The sequence below is a fragment of the Lycorma delicatula genome, chromosome 1, assembly GCF_047948215.1.
Source record: "Lycorma delicatula isolate Av1 chromosome 1, ASM4794821v1, whole genome shotgun sequence".
Classification (NCBI taxonomy): domain Eukaryota; kingdom Metazoa; phylum Arthropoda; class Insecta; order Hemiptera; family Fulgoridae; genus Lycorma; species Lycorma delicatula.
Window position 1 is genome coordinate 388,345,548 of NC_134455.1, and position 19,126 is coordinate 388,364,673.

Below are 19,126 nucleotides of genomic sequence, written 5' to 3' on the forward strand. Positions count from 1 at the left end.
CGGTTAACTAACTTTTGTGATTCTACAGTGACCGGTGATGAAAAAAATTGTTTAAAGATTTTATAAGAGGTGATGGTTAAAGTCGGTTTGTATCATGTGACTTAATATGCAATCGGTTTCTGTTTCAACTTTCTAGAAATATGGAACCGCATGAAAATTAAACATAAATCTTAAATTATCTTTCATTGTAAATAATTAATTAATTAAAATGAGAAATAATTCATTTCATAACGATTAAGACCTCTTGTGTGATAAATGAATGAATATATCTGTTGATAATTAACATATGTAACAATAAAGCTATGTAACATTTTTTAACTGTTTTTTGAAAAAAAAAGTATATTATTTTCAGTCAAACGGTGGGTTTGAGGGGTTGAAATTGAATTTTCTTTACGTTTTGAGGTACGAGAGGTACAAAAATATCATTCACTTAAAATTTAAGTTCCTTATATACATTAGCGTACATCATTTTCATTGAAACTTAGATATGCTGTAGTAGTGTAACTGATGTTGTGCATGTGAAAATTTGATGAAGACCGGTTGAGTTATTGAACTCATGTAGTGAGTGCATTGTACTGTGAAAATCAGTGCATTTCAGACTGCGAAATAGCGAAGGTCTCATAAATGAAAAGTTTGTCAAAACTGTGAGAGAATTCATTCTAATTACAGAAGTTTATTGTTTGAAATGTTTGGAGATGTGCATGTGTTAGTATGATTTTTTTGTTAAGAATGCTAGATATCACAATCAGATTTTAATTAACTGAAAATTACTTTTAAAAATCATGAAAAAATGATAGAAGTATAGTTTAAATAATAAGGTCACTTTTGTGTATCTAAAAAGCCTAACAACTTATTTATGTCCTATTTGAATTCCATATTACTAAAATAATATTAGATGAAAAATAATCTGTAAACATGTACAAAAGAATACGTGTAAAACACTACCGATTGTAAATAAATGTAATATTACTGCTAATAACAACTGAATTCATTTTGTTATCTAGGATCTACAAGTGATCTCAGAACTAATGAAAGCATAATATTACTGCCAACTTATAGCATAATATTCTACTGGTCTCGTCCCATCATTCTAATAAACATTATCTAATTTAAAAATTTTAATTAAACAGTTGATTAAAAAATTCCAGTAATAACTGGTTTTAATTTTAAACCGATGCATTTTTGATTAAATTCATTGAATAATTACATTTTTTCTTTTTTTTTTTCTTGAGGAAATGAACTAGCCATTATCCAAAAATTTCTTAAGCTATAGATGCAAATTAAAATTTAAAGCAGCAGTTTATTCACAACAGCCTTTATATGAAAGCTGTCTATGTAAACTGGTGCGTTACCTCAACTGAAATAATCAGTATATGCAATAATTCTTGGAGCATTTTTTTTTATTAATTATTTCAACAATAATTAATTTTTTTGCATACACCTTTTTTTCAGTATATGTCATAATCCCTAATATGCACTTTTCTATTAATTATTTAAACAATAATTAATCTTTCTGCATATACCTTTGTTTTCAGTATATGTCATAATCACTAATATGCACTCTTCTAATAATTATTTAAACAATAATTAATCTTTCTGCATATACCTTTGTTTTCAGTATATGTCATAATGCCTAATCCATGCACTTTTCTATTAATTATTTAAACAATAATTAATCTTTCTGCATATACCTTTGTTTTCAGTATATGTCATAATCCCTAATATGCACTTTTCTATTAATTATTTAAACAATAATTAATCTTTCTGCATATACCTTTGTTTTCAGTATATGTCATAATCCCTAATATGCACTTTTCTATTAATTATTTAAACAATAATTAATCTTTCTGCATATACCTTTGTTTTCAGTATATGTCATAATGCCTAATCCATGCACTTTTCTATTAATTATTTAAACAATAATTAATCTTTCTGCATATACCTTTGTTTTCAGTATATGTCATAATCCCTAATATGCACTTTTCTATTAATTATTTAAACAATAATTAATCTTTCTGCATATACCTTTGTTTTCAGTATATGTCATAATCCCTAATATGCACTTTTCTATTAATTATTTAAACAATAATTAATCTTTCTGCATATACCTTTGTTTTCAGTATATGTCATAATCCCTAATATGCACTTTTCTATTAATTATTTAAACAATAATTAATCTTTCTGCATATACCTTTGTTTTCAGTATATGTCATAATGCCTAATCCATGCACTTTTCTATTAATTATTTAAACAATAATTAATCTTTCTGCATATACCTTTGTTTTCAGTATATGTCATAATCCCTAATATGCACTTTTCTATTAATTATTTAAACAATAATTAATCTTTCTGCATATACCTTTGTTGTCAGTATATGTCATAATCCCTAATATGCACTTTTCTATTAATTATTTAAACAATAATTAATCTTTCTGCATATACCTTTGTTTTCAGTATATGTCATAATCCCTAATATGCACTTTTCTATTAATTATTTAAACAATAATTAATCTTTCTGCATATACCTTTGTTTTCAGTATATGTCATAATCCCTAATATGCACTTTTCTATTAATTATTTAAACAATAATTAATCTTTCTGCATATACCTTTGTTTTCAGTATATGTCATAATCCCTAATATGCACTTTTCTATTAATTATTTAAACAATAATTAATCTTTCTGCATATACCTTTGTTTTCAGTATATGTCATAATGCCTAATCCATGCACTTTTCTATTAATTATTTAAACAATAATTAATCTTTCTGCATATACCTTTGTTTTCAGTATATGTCATAATCCCTAATATGCACTTTTCTATTAATTATTTAAACAATAATTAATCTTTCTGCATATACCTTTGTTTTCAGTATATGTCATAATCCCTAATATGCACTTTTCTATTAATTATTTAAACAATAATTAATCTTTCTGCATATACCTTTGTTGTCAGTATATGTCATAATCCCTAATATGCACTTTTCTATTAATTATTTAAACAATAATTAATCTTTCTGCATATACCTTTGTTTTCAGTATATGTCATAATCCCTAATATGCACTTTTCTATTAATTATTTAAACAATAATTAATCTTTCTGCATATACCTTTGTTTTCAGTATATGTCATAATCCCTAATATGCACTTTTCTATTAATTATTTAAACAATAATTAATCTTTCTGCATATACCTTTGTTTTCAGTATATGTCATAATCCCTAATATGCACTTTTCTATTAATTATTTAAACAATAATTAATCTTTCTGCATATACCTTTGTTTTCAGTATATGTCATAATCCCTAATATGCACTTTTCTATTAATTATTTAAACAATAATTAATCTTTCTGCATATACCTTTGTTTTCAGTATATGTCATAATGCCTAATCCATGCACTTTTCTATTAATTATTTAAACAATAATTAATCTTTCTGCATATACCTTTGTTTTCAGTATATGTCATAATCCCTAATATGCACTTTTCTATTAATTATTTAAACAATAATTAATCTTTCTGCATATACCTTTGTTGTCAGTATATGTCATAATCCCTAATATGCACTTTTCTATTAATTATTTAAACAATAATTAATCTTTCTGCATATACCTTTGTTTTCAGTATATGTCATAATGCCTAATCCATGCACTTTTCTATTAATTATTTAAACAATAATTAATCTTTCTGCATATACCTTTGTTTTCAGTATATGTCATAATCCCTAATATGCACTTTTCTATTAATTATTTAAACAATAATTAATCTTTCTGCATATACCTTTGTTTTCAGTATATGTCATAATGCCTAATCCATGCACTTTTCTATTAATTATTTAAACAATAATTAATCTTTCTGCATATACCTTTGTTTTCAGTATATGTCATAATCCCTAATATGCACTTTTCTATTAATTATTTAAACAATAATTAATCTTTCTGCATATACCTTTGTTTTCAGTATATGTCATAATGCCTAATCCATGCACTTTTCTATTAATTATTTAAACAATAATTAATCTTTCTGCATATACCTTTGTTTTCAGTATATGTCATAATCCCTAATATGCACTTTTCTATTAATTATTTAAACAATAATTAATCTTTCTGCATATACCTTTGTTTTCAGTATATGTCATAATGCCTAATCCATGCACTTTTCTATTAATTATTTAAACAATAATTAATCTTTCTGCATATACCTTTGTTTTCAGTATATGTCATAATCCCTAATATGCACTTTTCTATTAATTATTTAAACAATAATTAATCTTTCTGCATATACCTTTGTTTTCAGTATATGTCATAATGCCTAATCCATGCACTTTTCTATTAATTATTTAAACAATAATTAATCTTTCTGCATATACCTTTGTTTTCAGTATATGTCATAATCCCTAATATGCACTTTTCTATTAATTATTTAAACAATAATTAATCTTTCTGCATATACCTGTGTTTTCAGTATATGTCATAATCCCTAATATGCACTTTTCTATTAATTATTTAAACAATAATTAATCTTTCTGCATATACCTTTGTTTTCAGTATATGTCATAATGCCTAATCCATGCACTTTTCTATTAATTATTTAAACAATAATTAATCTTTCTGCATATACCTTTGTTTTCAGTATATGTCATAATCCCTAATATGCACTTTTCTATTAATTATTTAAACAATAATTAATCTTTCTGCATATACCTTTGTTTTCAGTATATGTCATAATCCCTAATATGCACTTTTCTATTAATTATTTAAACAATAATTAATCTTTCTGCATATACCTTTGTTTTCAGTATATGTCATAATCCCTAATATGCACTTTTCTATTAATTATTTAAACAATAATTAATCTTTCTGCATATACCTGTGTTTTCAGTATATGTCATAATCCCTAATATGCACTTTTCTATTAATTATTTAAACAATAATTAATCTTTCTGCATATACCTTTGTTTTCAGTATATGTCATAATGCCTAATCCATGCACTTTTCTATTAATTATTTAAACAATAATTAATCTTTCTGCATATACCTTTGTTTTCAGTATATGTCATAATCCCTAATATGCACTTTTCTATTAATTATTTAAACAATAATTAATCTTTCTGCATATACCTTTGTTGTCAGTATATGTCATAATCCCTAATATGCACTTTTCTATTAATTATTTAAACAATAATTAATCTTTCTGCATATACCTTTGTTTTCAGTATATGTCATAATGCCTAATCCATGCACTTTTCTATTAATTATTTAAACAATAATTAATCTTTCTGCATATACCTTTGTTTTCAGTATATGTCATAATCCCTAATATGCACTTTTCTATTAATTATTTAAACAATAATTAATCTTTCTGCATATACCTTTGTTTTCAGTATATGTCATAATGCCTAATCCATGCACTTTTCTATTAATTATTTAAACAATAATTAATCTTTCTGCATATACCTTTGTTTTCAGTATATGTCATAATCCCTAATATGCACTTTTCTATTAATTATTTAAACAATAATTAATCTTTCTGCATATACCTTTGTTTTCAGTATATGTCATAATGCCTAATCCATGCACTTTTCTATTAATTATTTAAACAATAATTAATCTTTCTGCATATACCTTTGTTTTCAGTATATGTCATAATCCCTAATATGCACTTTTCTATTAATTATTTAAACAATAATTAATCTTTCTGCATATACCTTTGTTTTCAGTATATGTCATAATGCCTAATCCATGCACTTTTCTATTAATTATTTAAACAATAATTAATCTTTCTGCATATACCTTTGTTTTCAGTATATGTCATAATCCCTAATATGCACTTTTCTATTAATTATTTAAACAATAATTAATCTTTCTGCATATACCTTTGTTTTCAGTATATGTCATAATGCCTAATCCATGCACTTTTCTATTAATTATTTAAACAATAATTAATCTTTCTGCATATACCTTTGTTTTCAGTATATGTCATAATCCCTAATATGCACTTTTCTATTAATTATTTAAACAATAATTAATCTTTCTGCATATACCTTTGTTTTCAGTATATGTCATAATCCCTAATATGCACTTTTCTATTAATTATTTAAACAATAATTAATCTTTCTGCATATACCTTTGTTTTCAGTATATGTCATAATCCCTAATATGCACTTTTCTATTAATTATTTAAACAATAATTAATCTTTCTGCATATACCTTTGTTTTCAGTATATGTCATAATGCCTAATCCATGCACTTTTCTATTAATTATTTAAACAATAATTAATCTTTCTGCATATACCTTTGTTTTCAGTATATGTCATAATCCCTAATATGCACTTTTCTATTAATTATTTAAACAATAATTAATCTTTCTGCATATACCTTTGTTGTCAGTATATGTCATAATCCCTAATATGCACTTTTCTATTAATTATTTAAACAATAATTAATCTTTCTGCATATACCTTTGTTTTCAGTATATGTCATAATGCCTAATCCATGCACTTTTCTATTAATTATTTAAACAATAATTAATCTTTCTGCATATACCTTTGTTTTCAGTATATGTCATAATCCCTAATATGCACTTTTCTATTAATTATTTAAACAATAATTAATCTTTCTGCATATACCTTTGTTTTCAGTATATGTCATAATGCCTAATCCATGCACTTTTCTATTAATTATTTAAACAATAATTAATCTTTCTGCATATACCTTTGTTTTCAGTATATGTCATAATCCCTAATATGCACTTTTCTATTAATTATTTAAACAATAATTAATCTTTCTGCATATACCTTTGTTTTCAGTATATGTCATAATGCCTAATCCATGCACTTTTCTATTAATTATTTAAACAATAATTAATCTTTCTGCATATACCTTTGTTTTCAGTATATGTCATAATCCCTAATATGCACTTTTCTATTAATTATTTAAACAATAATTAATCTTTCTGCATATACCTTTGTTTTCAGTATATGTCATAATGCCTAATCCATGCACTTTTCTATTAATTATTTAAACAATAATTAATCTTTCTGCATATACCTTTGTTTTCAGTATATGTCATAATCCCTAATATGCACTTTTCTATTAATTATTTAAACAATAATTAATCTTTCTGCATATACCTTTGTTTTCAGTATATGTCATAATGCCTAATCCATGCACTTTTCTATTAATTATTTAAACAATAATTAATCTTTCTGCATATACCTTTGTTTTCAGTATATGTCATAATCCCTAATATGCACTTTTCTATTAATTATTTAAACAATAATTAATCTTTCTGCATATACCTGTGTTTTCAGTATATGTCATAATCCCTAATATGCACTTTTCTATTAATTATTTAAACAATAATTAATCTTTCTGCATATACCTTTGTTTTCAGTATATGTCATAATGCCTAATCCATGCACTTTTCTATTAATTATTTAAACAATAATTAATCTTTCTGCATATACCTTTGTTTTCAGTATATGTCATAATCCCTAATATGCACTTTTCTATTAATTATTTAAACAATAATTAATCTTTCTGCATATACCTTTGTTTTCAGTATATGTCATAATCCCTAATATGCACTTTTCTATTAATTATTTAAACAATAATTAATCTTTCTGCATATACCTTTGTTTTCAGTATATGTCATAATCCCTAATATGCACTTTTCTATTAATTATTTAAACAATAATTAATCTTTCTGCATATACCTGTGTTTTCAGTATATGTCATAATCCCTAATATGCACTTTTCTATTAATTATTTAAACAATAATTAATCTTTCTGCATATACCTTTGTTTTCAGTATATGTCATAATGCCTAATCCATGCACTTTTCTATTAATTATTTAAACAATAATTAATCTTTCTGCATATACCTTTGTTTTCAGTATATGTCATAATCCCTAATATGCACTTTTCTATTAATTATTTAAACAATAATTAATCTTTCTGCATATACCTTTGTTGTCAGTATATGTCATAATCCCTAATATGCACTTTTCTATTAATTATTTAAACAATAATTAATCTTTCTGCATATACCTTTGTTTTCAGTATATGTCATAATGCCTAATCCATGCACTTTTCTATTAATTATTTAAACAATAATTAATCTTTCTGCATATACCTTTGTTTTCAGTATATGTCATAATCCCTAATATGCACTTTTCTATTAATTATTTAAACAATAATTAATCTTTCTGCATATACCTTTGTTTTCAGTATATGTCATAATGCCTAATCCATGCACTTTTCTATTAATTATTTAAACAATAATTAATCTTTCTGCATATACCTTTGTTTTCAGTATATGTCATAATCCCTAATATGCACTTTTCTATTAATTATTTAAACAATAATTAATCTTTCTGCATATACCTTTGTTTTCAGTATATGTCATAATGCCTAATCCATGCACTTTTCTATTAATTATTTAAACAATAATTAATCTTTCTGCATATACCTTTGTTTTCAGTATATGTCATAATCCCTAATATGCACTTTTCTATTAATTATTTAAACAATAATTAATCTTTCTGCATATACCTTTGTTTTCAGTATATGTCATAATGCCTAATCCATGCACTTTTCTATTAATTATTTAAACAATAATTAATCTTTCTGCATATACCTTTGTTTTCAGTATATGTCATAATCCCTAATATGCACTTTTCTATTAATTATTTAAACAATAATTAATCTTTCTGCATATACCTTTGTTTTCAGTATATGTCATAATGCCTAATCCATGCACTTTTCTATTAATTATTTAAACAATAATTAATCTTTCTGCATATACCTTTGTTTTCAGTATATGTCATAATCCCTAATATGCACTTTTCTATTAATTATTTAAACAATAATTAATCTTTCTGCATATACCTTTGTTTTCAGTATATGTCATAATGCCTAATCCATGCACTTTTCTATTAATTATTTAAACAATAATTAATCTTTCTGCATATACCTTTGTTTTCAGTATATGTCATAATCCCTAATATGCACTTTTCTATTAATTATTTAAACAATAATTAATCTTTCTGCATATACCTTTGTTTTCAGTATATGTCATAATGCCTAATCCATGCACTTTTCTATTAATTATTTAAACAATAATTAATCTTTCTGCATATACCTTTGTTTTCAGTATATGTCATAATCCCTAATATGCACTTTTCTATTAATTATTTAAACAATAATTAATCTTTCTGCATATACCTGTGTTTTCAGTATATGTCATAATCCCTAATATGCACTTTTCTATTAATTATTTAAACAATAATTAATCTTTTTGCATATACCTTTGTTTTCAGTATATGCCATAATCCCTAATGCATGCACTTTTCTATTAATTATTTAAACAATAATTAATCTTTCTGCATATACCTTTTTTGTAGTATATGTAACAATCTTTGGCGTACACATTTTTTATTATAAATAATTTAATTAATAAATTGATAAACATTTTACCAATAAAGTAATAGATTGTAAAACTATTTTTCAATAAACTGCATTGCATAATCTTCACCTAATTTAGGCTGTAGCAAATTTCAACTGATTGCATCATCTTTTTTTTTAAATTGTAGGAATTCATTATATTTTAAAAAAAATATCAATCACGGTATGTAGAGCAAACAGCAGTATATTGAACAAATTAAAAATTATTAGAATTTGCAATTTATAAAAACCAAAATGTTGCCATGAAAGCATGGACAAAAGACTACAGCCTTGAAACAATTTTTTATTAAAAAAAATTTATCAAATTTAAAAAATGAGAAAATCATATTAACATATAAATGTCATAACAATAAATATTATATTAAATACAATTTAAATGATTTATCTATTTCATAAAAATGAATTTTCTAATTTTTTAACATTAGACAGTCTAAAGCACGTGGCTTTATAATAAATCAGTAACCGGCCAAAATTGAATATTAATTTGTATAATTAATTTAAATACTTAAAAACTATTATTCCTCGCATAAATATGCTGCTTTTCAATAAGTTTACCCTAATTTTACCTTAAATCCAGGAAAATAACTTTTTAAGCTAATACGAAACGATGAACGATGTTTTCGGTTCGGAATATGAACAAGTTCTGACAGGTTTGTGGGGTCTACAAAAGATTTGAGTCTGATAATAATCATCCGCGGACATCTAATTTTGTTTACTAGAATATTTAAAAAAAAATTGTTTATAACTTTTAAATAAATAATATTTGTAAATAAAACTAAATAATATATATTAATTAATGTATTAATTACAATCGGTTAATAGTTTTACTTATTTACTTATTTATACAATTAGGTACTATTTTAAATACAGATCTCTTTATTTAAATTTAAGTTGGCAAAATGAGAGACCGTTGTTTTTTTAATCGGGTTTACTTAACGTGTATAATTATTTGTAACATGATTTTTTTTTACAATAGAAAATTTAATAAATAAAGTTACAAATATAAATAACTAACAACATTAAATAAAAATATTTTCAAAATATACATCTTTAGAAGAAATCCTGTAATCGGTTTAGTCTGATAACCTCATATGTTTCGTGATAACCAAATCATATGTTTCGCGATTTCTAATTTACTTAAATCGTTTTGTCTACCTAACCTACACAAGATAGGTAAACTTACTTATATGAAAAACTATGTTCTTAAAGGTATTAAATTCTTATTGTGTTATTTTCAATTAATTAGTTAAGCTTAAGTATATCAAAAATTAATTAGATTACAAATAATCTTTTTAGTTTTAATGTAGTGAGGTTATATTACTTTTTTCTTCACTTGTGTGTAACTACTCGTGACAATGTTAAAAAAACGGCTGAAAAATTAATTTTATCGTGCAGTTAATACACACAACCAAAAAATTACGGAATCAGAGATTTAAAGGGGGGTAAAAATTAATCCACTTTCATGGAATGATTACAGTATGTGGTTTCCAATATGACAGAATTTTAGAAGCGTCTTTCATTGAAACTGTTCGGAAATCGACGATTTTTTTAAATCGATTATCGTAGATTTTTATATAAAAAAATATCGTTACATCGTGTCCTCTTAACCTTCATTATATATGTTACCGTCCTCAGTAAAAATTTAAATTACTATTTTTTGAATTTATTCGTAAAGTTATTTTGTAATTTTGATCTGCAATACAAGATGTTTCTGTATTTTAGGTTAATATTATACAACCTAATCTATTTGTCGGCCTCCGTGGCGCGAGTGGTAGCGTCTCGGCCTTTCATACGCGCTACAAATTGTTCATCTCATCCTTTGAAGCGATAACTTAACTATGGAACCGGAGGTAAAAAAAATCTAATCTATTTACACGTTTCATTAATATGTAACCTCTGATGTCATTTTTATAATACATTTAGCATCAATTATTGTAATATACGTATAAAATAAAACAGATTGTTAAATTACGGGTTAATATTAATTTTATTATAGTAAACAGTATGAAAATAATAATTGCGAGAAGATAGTACTGTCGGATAAAACGTTCTGGGTTCGATTTCGGGTTACGCTTACATTACATTATTATCAAAATTCATAACGTGAAAAAAAAAACAATTTAAAAAAAATGCGCATGATAGTGAGCGGTTAACTCGCGTGGTGCGAGTGATAGCGTCTCGGCCTTTCATCCAGAGGTCGCGAGTTCGAATCCCGGTCAGGCATGATATTTTCACACGCTATAAAATTGCTATTTCATCTCATTCTGTGAAGCGATACATAACGGTTGGCCCGGAAGAAAAGAAAAAAAAATGCGGATATTCTGGATGTTGTCATTGCGAGTAAAATAAATTTAAAAAAACCGATTATAAATGTTCGTTTAATTCATGTCTGATAACTTTATAAATCATCGTACATCGACGGAACTGCTTGCCGACGCGCTGTCTACAATTTACTTTGCTATGTGAGTCACCCTCTCCAATCGCCGCCAGACCAGTCCTTGATCAAGGTTAAACTACTAGCGCTGTGCGGAACACCCGTTTGTGTAAAGTACATTTTAACAAATATAATAATTAACGAATAAATACGCGTACTTACAAGATAAATACGTAAAAGATACTTTTTTATGCGATGTAATTTATTTCAATATATTGAAATAAGAGATTAAATTTAAAAAATTATAAATATAATTAACAAACTTAATCTACGCTCGCTTCGCTCGCTAGTCAAGTTAGCGAGTGTAGGTTAAGTTTGGTTAAATTACATTTATAATTATTACAAATTTATAATTTTATTTCAAACATAATTATCAACAGACAAATGCCTCATTAACCTTGACCTTTATCATATTACCATATTTCTTCTGCTTAATAATTATTTTTGATGGCAGGCATTTTACGAAAAATTACCCAAATTGATTCTAAACGGATTATTTTATAAATATTACAAATAAAAATCATGTTTTGAAATCCGATTATGTTATGAGATCGAACCCAGGATCTTCAACTTAAGCTTTTTTTTTATTACCGGTACTCGGATATACATTACGAATTGAGGTACTTATGATCCAAGCCGGGAATCGAACCCGAGACCATTTCAGCATATCTCGATTTTTTTTTTATTATAATGCATAATATTTTTGAAGGAAACTGTTAAATAAAATAAAACTGTGTTCTGAGGGAAGATTAAGTCTATTTTTTAACGTTATTTAATATTTATTATAACAAGTATGTGATTTTGTGCTGAAACCGAGAATCAAAATTGCGACTTTTCAGTCTTTTTTAATAGGTGATACCTAAATAAAATTTTTAAAAGCGAAAATCAAACTCGCAGACTTTCATTCCATCTATATTTTTTAATGAACTTATATATAGATGAAATTTATATTTTGTGGGAATCAAATAGAGACTAAATTTATTTATTTTTTTTTAAACGATTATCCGTGCATTAAATATCTCTATAATCGAATCTTCAATTTACGATAATTTTTTTTTTAACGCGTAAAACTCATACAAGTATTACAGATATGGAGTGATACCCGAGCTGTAACCGAACCCTAAAAATCAAATATAAATTTAATACAAAAATTTGATCTTCTTTAAAAAAAAATTCCAATTTTTTTTTGAACATAGGACGGTTAAGAAATTATAACGAAAAGAACTGGAAATTATACGACGCTTTAACTCTTAGACGAGTACAAATCCTGACTTATTCTGCTCGCGGAAACGATAATACTATTTTAATTCGATAATTTATTATTATTAAATATTCACCGTATTAGGTTGGAGGTTGTGTGGAAGTACGGTATTGAAATTTTGAAGCGAATTAAAATTTCAAGCCTGACCGGGATACGAACCCGGGACCTTTCGGATAAGAGGAAAGATATTATTACTCCACCTCGGCGACCGGCGAGGTGACTAAGTTTATATGCTCTCAAGTATTACATTACATTTACTTACGTAAACTTAAAAGAATCGTAATAGAAAGTATATGCGATAGAAGATAAAAAGTCTGAAATTTTATAGGATGTGATTTTTAGTGACGTTCTAACAAAATAATTAACTTAATTGTGATCCGGTGTCAAGTCGAGAATCAAATCCGTATCTTTCACTATATCAGTCGGTTTCTCTACTGCGTTACCGAGGTGACAAAATTGATTACAGAAATGAAATGAGACACGAAAAATTATATGTTACTTTGTGATATCTAAATATAATTTTTGAATTAAATCCATACTAAATGTGTGTTTGCGTGTTCGTGTGTGTATTTGTATTTTAGGCGGGCTGGGCTGTACTGTGAAATACGGTAGTCGGCTTGATGAGATAAATTTAGAAATAATCCTTTTATATAACCCCCTTATGTATTCATTAATATTTCTTATGATCTTTATTAAAACAAAATGATCCTGTTGTTTTTTCTGATTAGTTACTAAAGACGGATAGGGTCTACGTTTTTTAAATTGCTTTTCTATATTAAAAGAAGTAAATATTTAATAATATGTTAACGGGCGCGCACGAGTGTTTTTTTTTTATATCCAAGAGCAGTTATAAAGTATGCTGAATGTAAATTATATCCAAATTGAATATTTGGTAAAAATAAATAATTGAAAACGTTATCGTTATAGTTTGGGTACCTTGGTTACGTTCATTTGTTAATGTGCACATCGGTTTAAGCGAAAATTTGGTTCAGTTATTATTACGTATAATAATGTCATGAAATCTGTAAACATGAATATTAAACTGTTGGTGTCGGTCGGTCGGTTGTTATGAGAGAGGAAGTGCATTTTATAGGGCGGGCTTGTTACAGTGGTGGGGAGCAACAGGGAAATCACGTGGTGACAATGAAGCTTATGAAATACAGCGGTCAGTCTTGGGTTGTTTACACTGTTAGGTTACAAATTAGGTTATCGTTTCTGTGTCTTGTTTAACAGTTATTGTTACTTCTTGTATATTTTAGATAATGATCCTCATTATTGATCGCGGTAAGTTTTTCTTATATTATTTTAGTACAGCTTAAAATAAGTGTTATTATTTTTGTTTGTCTGTTGTAGGTACTTATACGGTTTGGTCCACCCCAAACAAAAGTTTAATTGTTATGACGATGCAAACAATGAAAAATGCTTAACGCGCATTAAATTGAAACTGAAAGACCTGATTAACCAAATTTTATTTGAAAATTACAAACGTCAAACAAAACTTTAATTGTAAGGCTATTCCTCAGAAACGTGTTTTTTAACCGTGTTTCATTTTCTGTTTCTTTGGAAATGTAGATTCAATCCGCTAGTTTTCTGAAAGAATTCATAAAAAATTATTTCTTTGGAAATATTTAATAATTCGAGTTCTTCAGTCGACAATTTCAATCGATCCTCATCGAGAACTTGCTTATTTGATTTTCCTTTTTTCAAAAAAAAGTTACATATTTGTTTTATTAATTTAGTTTCATCCGTTCCATTCAAGTGACCGTAAAATTTGAGTTCTTTTTCTAATTCCATGACTTTTCAAAATTTGTTTAATTTATAAATATCAAATCTTTACATGGAACTAGCAGTTAATGATGTTAAAGAACAATTTAGATTTGGAGTAGCAGTACAAGGTGAAAAGATAAAGATGCTACGATTTGCCGATGATATAGTAATTCTAGCCGAGAGTAAAAAGGATTTAGAAGAAACAATGAACGGCATAGATGAAGTCCTACGCAAGAACTATCGCATGAAAATAAACAAGAACAAAACAAAAGTAATGAAATGTAGTAGAAATAACAAAGATGAACCGCTGAATGTGAAAATAGGAGGAGAAAGATTATGGAGGTAGAAGAATTTTGTTATTTGGGAAGTAAAATTACTAAAGATGGACGAAGCAGGAGCGATATAAAATGCCGAATAGCACAAGCTAAACGAGCCTTCAGTAAGAAATATAATTTGTTAACATCAAAAATTAATTTAAATATCAGGAAAAGATTTTTGAAAATGTATGTTTGGTGTGTCGCTTTATATGGAAGTGAAACTTGGACGATCGGAGTATCTGAGAAGAAAAGATTAGAAGCTTTTGAAATGCGGTGCTATAGGAGAATGTTAAAAATCAGACGGATGTTAAAAATCAGACGGTGGATAAAGTGACAAATGAAGAGGTATTGCGGCAAATAGATGAAGAAAGAAGCATTTGGAAAAATATAGTTAAAAGAAGAGACAGACTTATAGGCCACATACTAAGGCATCCTGGAATAGTCGCTTTAATATTGGAAGGACAGGTAGAAGAAACAAATTGTGTAGGCAGGCCACGTTTGGAGTATGTAAAACAAATTGTTGGGGATGTAGGATGTAGAGGGTATACTGAAATGAAACGACTAGCACTAGATAGGGAATCTTGGAGAGCTGCATCAAACCAGTCAAATGACTGAAGACAAAAAAAAAAACATGATCGATTAGTAATCCTATCCGTTTTATTTGTAAAAATTATATTAAAATTAAGGTTAACTTGAAATACAGACATAGTTAGTGTATCATTTTTTCTCAGCCGTTTGAAAAAATTTCATTCTTACTAATCTCTGTTAACAATGACTAGACTAATAAAGCTCAGGCGACCGATAAGATTTTAACGTAACATTTGATGTCGATGACTGAATATGAAATGACATTCCAACGGATAAGGTGTTGCGTTGAAGTAAGTGAATCTAAATTATCATTTCTGTACTTTATTTTTTAAAACGTAAATTTTTTTGTTGAATTTAGTAATTTCATACGGTAACTAATAAAATTCATTGAAGAAATGCCTTTTTGTTTTATTTTTGTAGCGGATAGTCGCATCTTCATATTCATAATTAAATATGTAACCTTGAAAATAACTGATTTTATTTACGGAAAGCAATGAAGGAAAAAAAAATTCATTTTTTCTGTAATGTTCTTTCTTATTCCTGTTTAGGTATTACTTCAGAGGGTGATATGTGTGAGTTTAAGCGAAGTGTAGTCTTGTACATTCTCAGTTCGACCGTTCCTGAGATGTGTGGTTAATTCAAACCCAACCACCAAAGAACACCGGTATCCACGATCCGTGGAAAAATAACTGACTACTACGACTTGACCGCTGGAACTGTCGACTTCTAAATCAACTTATTTGGGAAGATGTGTTCACCGCTAGACCAACCCGGTGAGTTTTCTGTAATGTTAGTTTAATTTGAAATTATGTAGTATTACATATGAAGTTGTAATTTACCGATTGCATGCATCACTGTGTTTATCTCAGTATAAGAAAAAAGTTTAATTTTTAAGAAATATATATATATATACATAAAAAAGTGGTACTTTTGAGGTGATCACATTTATTATGAATATAAACATAACCTCACAAATTGGTGAGTTTAAAAGAGTGAAATCCTTGGTTCATATTTTTTTTAAATGCTATAAATCTTTTATATAAAAATGAATACGATGGTAAGAATAAAGATTCAACAGTTTTTTTCTAAAGTATAAGTGACAGAAGTTTAACCGGCTTTTCTTCAAATAACACTAATGCCAGTTTTAAGGAAATAATATTGACTGAAGTGAAGTAATAATATTCTACGATTTAACATAAATAATGCATCATGTTAGGCGGTCTAATTCAAAAACATGAATTTGCATCCATATTTAGACATATTTTCTTTTAATTTAAGTAATATTTTTACGAGTACAATATTTTTGTACTGATGGTTTTTTTTTGTCTTCAGTCATTTGACTGCTTTGATGCAGCTCTCCAAGATTCCCTATCTAGTGCTAGTCGTTTCATTTCAGTATACCCTCTACATCCTACATCCCCAACAATTTGTTTTACATACTCCAAACGTGGCCTGCCTACACAATTTGTTTCTTCTACCTGTCCTTCCAATATTAAAGCGACTATTCCAGGATGCCTTAGTATGTGGCCTATAAGTCTGTCTCTTCTTTTAACTATATTTTTCCAAACGCTACTTTCTTCATCTATTTGCCGCAATACCTCTTCATTTGTCACTTTATCCACCCATCTGATTTTTAACATTCTCCTATAGCACCGCATTTCAAAAGCTTCTAATCTTTTCTTCTCAGATACTCCGATCGTCCAAGTTTCACTTCCATATAAAGCGACACTCCAAACATACACTTTCAAAAATCTTTTCCTGACATTTAAATTAATTTTTGATGTAAACAAATTATATTTCTTACTGAAGGCTCGTTTAGCTTGTGCTATTCGGCATTTTATATCGCTCCTGCTTCGTCCATCTTTAGTAATTTTACTTCCCAAATAACAAAATTCTTCTACCTCCATAATCTTTTCTCCTCCTATTTTCACATTCAGCGGTCCATCTTTGTTATTTCTACTACATTTCATTACTTTTGTTTTGTTCTTGTTTATTTTCATGCGATAGTTTTTGCGTAGGACTTCATCTATGCCGTTCATTGTTTCTTCTAAATCCTTTTTACTCTCGGCTAGAATTACTATATCATCAGCAAATCGTAGCATCCTTATCTTTTCACCTTGTACTGTTACTCCGAATCTAAATTGTTCTTTAACATCATTAACTGCTAGTTCCATGTAAAGATTAAAAAGTAACGGCGATAGGGAACATCGCCGTTACTGATGGTATTTGAATTTAAATAAAGTCAAATTTTTAGAATTTTGTTCGTAAATTTAAATATAAAAGAAATCGGTAAATCCTTAATACGTTAATCTGTAACTTACCGATTCTTTTATTTCACAAATCTTTTTTGCATAATTTTTTTTCCCAGGCCCTCAGGAACCGAGGGAAAATAAATGGAGACTTATATTCCAGGAAACAACAAGTAAATGGAGAGAGATTCTGGCTGACCCGTAGTTAAAAATAAAGGAAAAACTTATACAGTCTTTAATATATTGTATGTAGAATACCGAATCGATATTCTAATACTGGAAAAAACAATATTCTAATATCGAGTTGGGATTCTAAGTACAAATCTTAAAATGCGAGATCTGCTCCCTGCTAATTAGCTTTGTGAGTGTAGAGCTATTAAGACTTGACTTGTCTTTCGGTCTCTACTCGACTAGAGGAATCCTACACGTGTAAATTATTCTGTTATAAAATGGCAAAAAAAAGCGACTACATTTTTCTGGGACCCAAATTATTGTATTACTATTTTTTTACGGTCGATATACAAGAAATTAAAACGCAGGTTTTGCATATAAAAATTAAAGATTCAGTTGCTACTGATGAAATTCCTTTGTTAATACTTAAGTCATAAACGACATATTTAATCGATAAATCTTTCATCGGTAGAAGATTTATCAGTAACCTCAAAATCTCTTATTATTTTGTAAAAGAAACTAAAAGTATTTAATTTACAAATTTAAAGATCAATTTTCTGGAGAAAAGGACCGGTAATAGATTTACAAATTCTTGAAATATGTGTATCGATAATGATCAGCGCGGTTGAAATTCTATCGAGTTTCAACTGTTGAAAACTACTGAAATAACTATTTCCCAGCCGAATGTTTTTTAAATAACAGAAAAAATGCGTAGCCTTGATTTTTTTTTGTAGATGAACAATTTTCTCTTTCTTTGGCACAATTTCACACAACCACCGTCGTTTGGTCTCCGACATGTAACGGTGAATCTGTGTTTCATGTAGTGTAATAGAACGTTGAAGAAACCCGGCGGAATTATATTTAAATAAATTTATA

At 27.2% G+C, this 19,126-nt stretch overlaps 1 protein-coding gene across 2 annotated transcripts in view; it reads left to right on the forward strand.

Annotated features, from left to right (window-relative positions):
- The window catches only part of LOC142317340 (uncharacterized), a 121,026-nt gene that overhangs the window by 63,524 nt on the left and 38,376 nt on the right, over positions 1 to 19,126 (forward strand). For both annotated transcript variants that reach the window (XM_075353817.1, XM_075353819.1), the window contains exon 2: positions 16,379 to 16,603. The gene's annotated coding sequence lies outside the window, so the exon portion shown is untranslated. The remainder of the gene's footprint in view (positions 1 to 16,378; positions 16,604 to 19,126) is intronic.